The sequence below is a fragment of the Populus euphratica genome, unplaced genomic scaffold, assembly GCF_000495115.2.
Source record: "Populus euphratica unplaced genomic scaffold, PopEup_1.0 scaffold203.1, whole genome shotgun sequence".
Classification (NCBI taxonomy): domain Eukaryota; kingdom Viridiplantae; phylum Streptophyta; class Magnoliopsida; order Malpighiales; family Salicaceae; genus Populus; species Populus euphratica.
The window spans coordinates 174,853-187,329 of NW_011499983.1; positions in this window are offsets into that span (position 1 = coordinate 174,853).

The window sequence follows — 12,477 nt, forward strand, 5'->3', positions numbered from 1 at the left end:
ATTTAGTTAAATTTTATCTTATTTATGTTCTTATTTTATTTATTTATTTTTCTTTCTTTTATTAGGTTTAGGTAAATTTATTATGTCAAGGTGAAAAGGTTATGCTAATTATGTAAGAATAAGTGTATCATTGTTTAATCCGTACGTTAATCTTCTATGTCAAGGTTCTCATCAACTTCTTCTTCTTCTTCTTCTTTTTATTATTATTATTATTATTACTATACTATCATTATTGTTTTTGTTATTGTTACTATTGTTGTTGTTGTTGTATTATTGTTATTTATAATTTATACAATTAACCTCCTTGTGGTTCGACCCCGGTCTTTACCGGGTTATTTATTACTTCGACACTCCTACACTTGGGAGATTTAAGTAGATGCATATATAAGTTTTTCAATTTATATCTAGGAGTTTTACATATATATAGAATCTGATGGAGAAAACTATTTGGCCAATACTTTGTTTTGTTTTAATTATTCTTTACTTAATGATATGATAACAAAAATAAACACTTATAAAATTCAACACCAACCAAATATCAGGACTTTTATTTAAGAATGAGATAAATTCATAAAAAGTAAATTGAAATAAATTATAAAGATCAATTCAAAATTAACCAAGTATTAAATCATGAGATCAAAAGATAAAAAGGCCAAAAGAATTCACTCAAAAAAAAATTGAAAGATGGGATTTAAAAACAAATGAACTATTTGGCATTATTATTAAATTCCAATCTAATAGGTCAAACTTGAAATCTCTCAACCTGACTTCTTGTCTAACTCGGGTTTAAAAATAACTCGTATAAGAGTTCCCACTATGTGATCAGGTTTACTTAGTGTGTTTATAAGCAACCTAAATGATCAACAAAAGCTTGGTTTGGCTTTAAAAAAATTTCTAGATGATGTCATTTTTTTTCAATATTGAGATGGCAACATTGAATTGATCTAGGTTTCATGGCTTAATTCATTAAACTTGTAACTAGGATTATAGACAACACTAGGTTTAAATACTTTATTTTTAATTATTTTTTTATTTAATGATATGATAAAAAAATATACACTTATACAATTGAGCATTAACCAAATGTCGAGATGTTTGTTTGAGGATGTAATGACTTCATAGAAAGTAAATTTAAAAAAACAATGATGACCGATTCAAAACCAATAAAATATTGAAGGATGAATTTGAAAAAAAAAACATTCAATTGAAAGAAGACAAATTGGAAGATAATTTTTGTATTTAAAAAAAAAAAGGGGGTCCCACCTTTTATGAAAAATGAGGTAGGTGGAGCGAACCTTGATTTTTATAGTATAGTAATTAACAACTATTTTAATATAGCAATTAATTTATAATTAAATTAAAAGCTTTATCTCATACAATTAGGTCCAAAAATAATCAAATCAAAATGGGGAAAAGTATAATAATCAATTCGTAAAAAGAAAAACAAAAAAAAAAGAGAAATTACCAAATCAACAAGCGAAAAAAAAATCTAATTAATTTATATATAAAAAAAAAAAAGAAATGAGGTGCAAATAGTGAAGCAGCATCGCATAATCTAAGTCTTTTAGAGGGTGTTTGGTTTTTTGGGTGCAACTGAGGTTGGGTTGGAACATAGATTTTTTATGTTTGGATAGGGTTATACCACACTTTTGTAATTATGGGGCCCATTAGAAATCAAGGTTCAACCTCAGTTTCTTATAAGTTATCTAAACCTGTTTTTTGTGGTTTCTCTCACCTCTCCACTAATAAAAAGAATTTACTAGCACTGTTAAGATTTCTCCTACCCTCATCCCCTCACTTCTCTTCTCTCCTCTCCTCTTAAATCTCTTTTGCCTTTCACTCATTTTATTACTTTAAGATTTTCAAAAAAGATCATTGTATTTGTTGTAAATAAGGTAAGATTCAATGATCTTCTAGCTCATTCATAAAAGAATAAGCTCTAAAATGGTTTTCTTTTTATTTCTTTTCAATTTCAAATATCATGGCCCTTACCCCCTTCTTCAATCTTCCTCAAACCAAATGATATTTTACTTAGATTTGTCTATGATGTTTTCTGACAATCCTTCTATCTTTTTTTCATAAATAAACCACAAATCTATGTGGTATAACTAAAAAGACAACAAGTAAGGGTTTGGGAAACATAGATTTGGTATTTAAACTTTTGACATCGGTCCCTTTTTATAAATAAAACAGACGTGTCAACAAATAATATTCATAGGAGACACTTCAAAAATGACATCAGTCCCTAAAAAATAGAAGACTCGTCTAAAATATTGACGTTTGTCCCTAAAAAGGAGAATTACGTTTGGGTTACCAAAAGAAATAATGGATATAATCCATATTTAGTATTTAAATTTTTGACATCGGTCTTTTTCTGTAAATAAAAGAGACGTGTCAATAAATAATATTTATTTATAAAACAAAAATTATTTTGATATTGTTGAGAAATGGGTATATCCATACTTGAGAATCGGGTTTTAAACCCACGAACGATGACATGATAAGATGGGTGTTGAACCCGCGTCGTTATTTCTTTTATATTTATTTTTTGTTTTTTTTACATGCAAAAAAATTTACAAGTATTTATATATAAAAATATCAAAAATACCATAAAAAATCATAAAAAATTACCTGAGTGCCACTATATAGGTAAAAGACTGAAATACCCTTGAATTTCTCAGAAATTTATGAAAATGCCCCTGGCAGTGCGTGTGACTCACGTGTGGGTACTGTTGGAGGCGGTGAAATTTCCAGGCGAGATTCCAGCAAACAGATGGTTGATTCTGGTAGATCTGAAGGAAAGGATTATGATGATGGTGGTTTCGAATTTTGTTGATGGCTGATGAGGGAGAATCACCGATTTGAAGTTTCGGGTGGCCAATGATAGTCGCGACCTTTTTACTGCCAAATAAGGCTGCGAAAACGCGTAAAACGGCCAGGGTTTTGCTTCAAAGGGGGCGATTCACCTTTCTCTATTGGTTTGGCGACTTAAAACGGGCGGAAATGGGAGATCAGATGAGAGAGAGAATCATCGGCGAGAGAAGAGAGAGACTTCGGTTTTGCTTCAAAGGGGGCGATTCACCTTTCTCTATTGGTTTGGCGACTTAAAACGGGCAGAAATGGGAGATCAGATGAGAGAGAGAATCATCGGCGAGAGAAGAGAGAGACTTCGAGATGTTGCTACGATGTGAACGCGAGCATGGTGCACCAGTGTCTCTGAAGGCTGTGAACCGTTGGATCGCGGATGAACTGATCCTGCTGTTGTGATTGGCTTGATCTGCAAATTGATCGGACGATCCAGATGGGCTGAGCTTTGATTCGGTGTGGCGTGGCATACCGAATGTTTGGTACACCTGACGACATGGCACAACAGGATCGAAAGGCAGATTGTTTTAAGGGCTGAGATGGATTTAGGTTTTAATCCAGTGTGGTAAGCCCTATTGTATCCTATTAAATCAAAGGCTCGGAATTAAATACTATTAGATCTAACAGTTATGATATTTTTGGTATTTTAAAAAAAAATTAAAATCAATATTTTACTCGCGTGAAGAAAAAGTAGAAAAAACATGAATAATATCTAAATAGTAACAAAATAAATAGTAAGCTTTCTCGGGTTTTCTTTTCTTTTTTTTCTTCTCCCCTCTCCTTTTTTTTTTCTATGGCGTATTTTCACTGGCTATTTATAGCCACTGAAGAGGGGACAGAAAATCACATGGTGTGCAAAATTTTAATGTTACAGCTGCACCGCCTACCATTGGTAAAAATCCTCCGCCTAGCCACTGAAGAGGGGACAGAAAATCACGTGGTGTGCACCGCCTACCATCGACAAAAATCCTCCGCCTACTATGACAAAACTGTATCATTTTTTGTTTTATTACATATAATAATAATAAATATTTATAGGGGTAAAATTAAAAACTCAAATCAGTATTAGAAAAAGCTTTTCAACAGCTAAAAATCAATTTTAATTACCAAAAATTATATTGGAACATTAAAAACAATCTTTATATGGGTATCAACTCGGTAACCGGGTTTTTGACCAAAAATAACAGTTTGACAAAAAATAACCTGAAACTTATTTTTTATTTCAATCAACATGGTAGGACTCATGAAACTCATTTTTTATCCCGATCAACATGTTAGGACCCATATTGACCCGGCGGACTCGATTTTGACCGAAAATGATGGTTTTGACCCGAAATGGCCCGAAACTCATTTTTTATCCCGGTCGACATAGTTTACCCCGTATTGACTCGGTGGACTCGGTTTTGATCGAAAGATACGGTTGACCCGAGAAAAATATATTTTAAAATTTTTTTTTATTATTATTTTTTTGTTATAAATAATAAGATAACATTCAAGAAAATCTTAGTGAATCCAAAATTGGGTTACAACACTGTCCATCCAAAAATTTGTTTTAATTAACTACATATTTCAATTTATATAATGCTTGATTAATTATTTTTCTTCTGATTAATTACCGTTACTAATAATTATGTTTGTTTGGTCATGCTTTTTTCCCTTATACAAATTGTATTAGAAGCATGCAACTGAAACATATTGTTCAAATTACATTATTGGTTTAATTAATTTTTCAATTGAAACCTATTCTTGAAGGTAGTTAATTTTTTCTTTTGAAATTTTAATCTTTTTTGCATTAACTTATATATGATGGAGTTTTGTATGTTTGATTAGTTTAGGTTACCTAGGTTCTGCTTCGTGTAAAATGGCTTTGCATTTTTTATTTGAGTTAATGCTTGGATTTAGTTGCTACTTTTGCATTAACTTATATGTGAAGGCAATTATGAATGTTAAAAAAGCTATTTCTTATAAACTACTTTTGTATTGAGAATTTCAGTCTATTTTAGATGTTTATAATTGAACTTGGATCTTCTTTTATTATGTTTTTTTAAAGGAATTGGTCATTTTAAAAAAATATTATGTCTTTAACAAATGAGTTATAAGAGCTCTAATTACACTTACATAAACATGGAATTGCACCTAAAATTCAAAATTTTAACTAAAGCAAGCACTCAATGGCCTTTATTAATAATTTTGTTACTTCTTCTTGTAACACTTTAATAATCTCAAAAGGGCAAGATATAGGTATAAATTAAGAGAGCAAAATAGCAAGAACATGTCACTCTTACAAGTATCTTGAAGTTGCTAGAAAGGAAAAAAGTATGTAAGACCATTTTTTCTCCATAACACAAAGTAAGTAGATAACATCACAATACATTACTAGAGACCTCATGAACCTACTTAGGATACAATATTCCCTATTTATTTTATTAATTTTTTCTATATCAACCTCCCTTCAAACATTAAAAAAAAAAACAGCTTATAAGCAAAAACCCAAAAAAAATATGAAACCATAAAAGAAGATAAGGAGAAATAAAAAAATTCAACTACCCACCAATCAAAACTAGTCACAACAACTAGGGCAATGTATTAATCCATTCTTATTCAACTACCCACCAATCAAAACTAGTCATAGCAACTAGGGCAATGTATTAATCCATTCTCAATGCAAATTTACTAAGAAAATAGTGGAAATAGTAATTTAATGTAAATTTTTAATTACTATTTTAATTTTTAATAATTGATTTCTATGATTTTTTAATATGTTTGGTGACTAGTTGTATAGGTTTTATAGGTAGTGTGTTATTTGTTTTGGAAGCAGTTGCTTGTTGGCAACACATTTCTTAGATTGATTACAATTGTAATCAATGCATAACCTTAGTTGATTTCAAATTTTCTTCTTTTTGCTTCACTCATGATCCTTCCCATAAACATTATATAATTAAGATAGTATCATCGTCTTGTTGTTGATATTACATGCTGGTTTTGTTAACCTCTTTGAATTATATTATCAAGCTTTGATAAATGTTTTAAAATATAGAATAGAAGATACTGAATCTATGGATAAAATTGCTTGGACAAAGAAAATATTGCATACATTTTGTGACCTATACATTGATATGAGAATATGACCAAATACTTATTTTGATAAAACAGGTTAGAAATTTCTTAAAATATAATTCAAAGAACAAACTGGCCATGTATTCATCAAAACACATTTGAAAAATAAATGGGATGGATACAAAAAGGATTGGAGGATATGGACAAATGTTATTTCTGAAACTAGTGTCGGATGAAGAAGTGAATTAGAAACAATCTCGACTAGTGATGAGATGTGGAAAGAAAAGTTTCAAGTTAATTTTCATGATCTTAACTATTTCATTTATTGTTGTCCTGTTTCTTAAACTGATTTACTGCATGATGCTGCATTAATTACATATATTTCTTTTATATAGAAAATTAGAGGAACCAAAAAATTCAAACATGTTGATATTGAACCATCTTTAAAGTTCAATTTTGATGGAATGTATTCCAAAATTTATGCAACTAGAAAATATGTATGGGCACTATCGTTAAGAGTACTTAGTGGCAATGATAGTATTGATCCTAGCACTAACAATGTCAACATTGATGGGGCTAATTTGGAAGAAGAAAGTGGTGATTCAGAAGAGGGTGGGATTTTAAATTTCAAAATGACATTTCTTGAATGGTTGGTGGGGTGAATATACTAAGCAGCAACAACACAATGAAAGTGGAAAAAGAAAAGAAAGGGATCTTCCTAAAGTTCAAGAGAAGAAAAAAAAGATGTCTAAAATTGGCTTATAGCTAATGTCAATATAAGATCAACTACTTGAGAGCATGTCAAATAGGAATAATTCCACCTTTTTGCATATGGATTGGCAAGGCTTTAGTTTTCTTGAGGTTATTGTTGAGTTCCATTAAATTCATTAAGTCTTAATTGATGATGATTTTTATGACTTTGCTTCAGAGTATCTGAATTTAAAAAGGAAGAGAAAAATATGGTCTAGTATGGGAGGTATTGAAGAGAAATTGAAATGGCCAAGAGAATGTATATGCGAAGTGAATATGCTTCGCTGACATGATATGCTTCTCTTTCCTAAAGCATTAATTTATTTATTGTTTTGAAATGTTAGCTAAATTTAAGATATCTTGTTATTTAACATGCTTAATAATTTATTTATATATGTTTATACTTGCAAATAATGAGTTGGCAATTTTGAAAAAATTAGTTTCCATTTTATGCATCTTTAAAGTTGGTTTTCATTCATTTACTATTCAACATTTGAAGCCGTCAAATGTGGGCATATTCAATTTGGTTGTTTTTAACAACTTTATTTCTTTATTTAAATGTTATTGTGGTTATGAACTTCTTAAATGAGTTATTGGATTGTTAGGTTATCTATATTTGTTTTTATTTGGATTGTAATTTAAGATATCAGCTGTCAGTTTAAAGCAAATTTTCTTTTATGGATGTTGTATTAATGTATTGTCAGCAGAACTTTGTTTAATTAACCGTAAACATGTAATATTTTAGTTAGTGTAATTATTTACTGTAAACATGTAATATTTTTATTTTTATGAATGTTTGTTTAAATAACTCAATATGTATTTTTATTGTGAATATTGGTGGAAATAATTAAGATAAAGTGCAACATTTTGGATGGGCAATTTTTCAAGTATCCTTAATATGGTGTGTGACTTTGCTAAAATACTAGAACAAGCAAAAAAGAGTTGGAAAAGTAGCCTTGTATAATAGCATATTTATTACCAAAAAAGACACAAAAAAAAATTACATTGCAAAGCAATGGTTCACAAGAAGATGAAGGCTAACAAAATAAAAAATAAAATAAAGGAATGAGCAAAAAATAAAGACAGTCAGCCAAAATAAGAAAAGTAGGGAAAGAAAAAAATAAATGGTATAGAGAAAAAGATGACAAAGGTTGCTAATGAATGCCTTTTTTTATAGAAAGCAATAAAAAGATTGATATAATGGGGACTCACAAGTGCAAACGAAAGTAGGGAAAGAAAAAAATAAATGGTACAGAGAAAAGGATGACAAAGGCTGCTAATGAATGTCTTTTTTTATAGAAAGCAATAAAAAGATTAATATAATGGGGACTCACAAGTGCAAATGAAGCATATGATAGTGTTAAAGTTCAAATTTTAGGAAGGTAATCAACCATGCAAGCAATAATAATCAAAAAAATATAAGGACATGGAATCTTGAATAATAAAGAAAGAACAATAAATAGTCACAAACCATGTGGAAAAAAAAATGTTTAATATGACAGGACATCCATATTTAGTTTTTCTAGCTCATAAATATCAGAAGTTGTGCAAAAAATTATACGTAAAGAAAAACCTATACAAAAGATATGTAGATAATAATTCAGCAATGTCAGCAAACAAATTCAAATATTTTATGCAAGGCATTATTTACTTCTTTCAATATAAAGGAGAATGTTTCTATTATGCATTCCAATAAAATAACTATCTTCAAAACGAATATCTCAATTGAATTTGTTACCAGCAAGTGAAACATATTTGTGGCCTTGACAGGTTTGTTGTAAAGTTATTATTTCCAAGTTTTTCATTGTTTTTTTTTGCTACTAAATATTATTTATTTTAATTTATGGTATTTTATTGAAAACCTATTAATTTTTTTTATTTACATGTAATTGAATATATGAATGATCCATAGTTTAATGTTATATTTAATAAAGATTTTGATGAACAATTACAAAAATATAATGAACCACGTTGTAGACCACATTAATTATTGTAGTTATGAAGGTAATGTTGCCTCAATAAGAGATGGTGCTGCTAGATATGACGATGACAATGATGACAGTAACAATGACGACAATGTCAGTGATAATGAAAGTGATTATATACATAAAAAACCATATATGATTTCATATAATACAGGGATGTGTTGGTTAAACAAAGTTTTAAGAGGTTATTGGAAACAATGTGTTAACATGTTTAGGATGAACAAAACCACTTTATTGAATTTATGTAATGATTTAGAAACATATTATGGCTTAAAACCTTCAAGAATGATGAATATTATTGAAAATGTGGCAATGTTTCTATATATAATAACATTAAGGCGTCAAATACGGAAGTACAAGAGAGATTTCAACATTCAGGTAAAACTATTAATTGATGCATAAAAGAAGTCTTTAAAGTAGTATGTTTGTTTGTTGTAGAAGTAATAAAACCAGTAGATCCTGAATTTCCGAACACCCCAAGAGAATTTATAATGAATCCAAGATATATACTACATTTCAAGGTAAGACGTAATTTTTTTAATGTTGTTAAAATGAATCCCTTTTTCTTTTATTAATGTTTGCAATTAATTACAATGTAAATGTTTTTTTCATATAGAATTGTGTCATTGCAATTGATGGCACACATGTTCGTACCTATATATTATCTAATAATCAAATTTTATTTATTAGAAAAAAAGATGTATCAATACAAAATGTTATAACAGATTATAGTTTTGACATGTAGATCACATTTATATGGGCAAGATAAAAAGATAGTGCACACAATACATGTATTTTTCTTAAGGTTATTGATAATAGTAGTATAAAATTTTCAAAACCATCAAAATGTTATGATTTAATATAAATTGAAGAGCATCTAGTGTAAGTTTAATAATATGCTTCTTTAGTTATTGATTTAATGAAAAAATTAGCATGTTGTTCTTAATTGTAAGCAAATACTATTTGGTTAATGTTGAATATCCCAATAAATATAGATAATTAGGTCCTTATAATATGATAAAGAAAAAGTGTTTAATTGTATGCACTCATCATTGTATAATGTGATAAAGCATTCTTTTGAAATAGAGAAACAGAAGTGAATTTTACAAAACATACTCATTTATCCATACAAAATGCAAGTTTATATTATAGTTAAATCAATGACACTGCATAACTATATTAGAAAGATGTTACAAGATGATGTGGTTTTTGCAAAATATGATTGTACTTGTAATTTTATTTCCGATAATTTTTTACCAAACATTGTTGTTTGCTTGGATAGCTAAGGATCGCAAAGACCTTCACATACGGATTTAGTACGCAAATGGAATCGCAAATAGTTTGATGGGACAATAAAAGAACAACCTAATGTAAATGAATTATTTATTTCATTGTGTAATAATAATAATAATAATAATAAAATCTATAATATTTTAATTAAAAACAAACTACATATGTGTGTATACATGTGTGTGCACTTTTAAGTAATTTCACAACCAAACATCAATATGAAAAATATATTAACTAAACACATGAAACTGTTTTTTGTTAAACCTCAATCTCAATCATAATTTTAACCAAACACTTTAATTTATTAAACAAACCTTAATTAAAAATTAAAAGTGATTTTTATGAAACTATTTTTCTCAAACCACAACCATAATATCAAACACACCAGTAGTTTGTTTAATGAAAAAGAAAAATGTAATTAATGTCTATTCACATATAATTTTTTTTATCAAATATAATCCTTATTGTCTTCAATTTTTATTATTATTATTTATGTATGATTCATTTTACTTTGTATTTCGTTTAATACTGGTTTGTCCATCCGTCATAACATTACTAATTTAATTTATATGCTCAAGTGATATATTATTGTCAGAACATATGTGATGCAACATTATTAATAAAACCACATGTTGAATGTCATTTAATAGGATTCACATCACATTAGATTTCTTGAGCACTTAAGATGAAAGAGAAAAAAAATTAAGAATGCATCATCTTTAGTATTTAAACTTTATCATGCTTCACAATTGAATTTTCAAACTCTTATTTTATATAAATATATGAATTGGGTATTAAGCATAGTTAATAGTTATTAAAGCAATGTTTTTTTTCTTATTTTTTATTGTGAATGGGAGCAATGTCGATTTTTTTTTTACTTTGATCATTGATATTTTTTTTCTTTTCATTGTATTTTTTTATAGCTAAATTAATGATTAATTTCTTGTAATTTGCTATAAAAAAACACAATTACAAAACAAATAACCAAAGAGCAAAACAAAGAGAAACCAAATGACCTATTATAATTTGGCATGAAAATGTTCACTTTGATCCACCTACTTTCATTTGAATTTCTTCTTAGTCTACTTGGTTTTTGAGATTTGAGTTTTGATCAAGAATTCTATTTTGTTTATTTTTTTTAGTTTTTGAACTTGAGAGAAGAGAGATAAAATCATTGAAAAATAGAAAAAGAGAGAAGAACTTGTTAATTAACTCACTTTCAACTTCCAAAAAAGTTAATTTTAATGTCACTGAGTTCCTTTTAATGAGAAAAGTTTTATTAAGTTTTTTTTTTCCCTTCATCTTGCAAAAAAAAAAATTGTGGCTTAAAATAGTTTTTGAATTCTGGTTGATTTTTTTTTTTTTTTAACCAGTTTTTGCTAATTTAAGGCCAATAATGAATTTATTCAAATCTCTAAAGTGTTTTTGGGTAAAAAGATAATTGAAAATGAGTTCTTTTATTCAAAAAATTAAAACTTTGGTGATTGTAGATAAATAAAATATAACCCGTGATTTAATAAATTTTTATAAAAAAAATTAGTTGTCAACCAAACTTAACAAAAAACTTCATAGGCCAAGGTAGGCTTGCATGCATTTGCCCATCTTTTATAGATCAAATATAGGTCCACTAGTCTTAGGCTATTTTTTAAAGTCCTTATTTATTTTTATTTTTATATTTTGATTAAAAATCATTTAAATAAAATAACTTAAATTATTTTTATAAAAATATTTCATTAAATATCATCTAGTTTTGAATGTGTTTTCAAATAAAATTATGATATTTTTTATGATATTAATAACGAGGGTTTTGGACTATAAATTCAAAAGGAGTATTTTTTTTACTCAACCCTTTATGATAATTTTTTCCTTTAAAATTTAGTATAAAAATAATTATGATTGAAGAAATAAAATTATATTTGAAATATTATTAATCAGGTTTTAACGAGAAAAAATCATTTTTTCCTTTATTTCAAATCATTTATATTTTTTTTATTGATTCTAATTGCTTATGGTTTTTATTAGATTAAGAACCTAGGAGATATTATATATATACACCCACACATGTTAATAAGAAATTGATAAATTATACTAGGAAATTTTTTTTTTATGGAACTGAAATAATTACTTTTCTTACAATAAATAATTTTATTACTATATTTGAAGAGCTACCTATGTTACACAATCTAATATCTTAATATGCTCTTTACCGACTCAATCTTTAATTAGCATTATAATTTTTTTTTATTTTTACATTTATCAATACATAATTCTTGGTTATTAATTACAAGCATAATCTTTTCAATTTGCAATTAAAATCTTTCTTTACAAAAAAAAAAAAATAGTCTGATCCACAGCAAAATAAAGGCACGTGACCAGTCTAATCTATTTCTTACATCTCATCTGTTTAAGAACATGAAGAGGTATTAATAAAATTATGATATTTTTTATGATATTAATAACGAGGGTTTTGGACTATAAATTCAAAAGGAGTATTTTTTTTACTCAACCCTTTATGATAATTTTTTCCTTT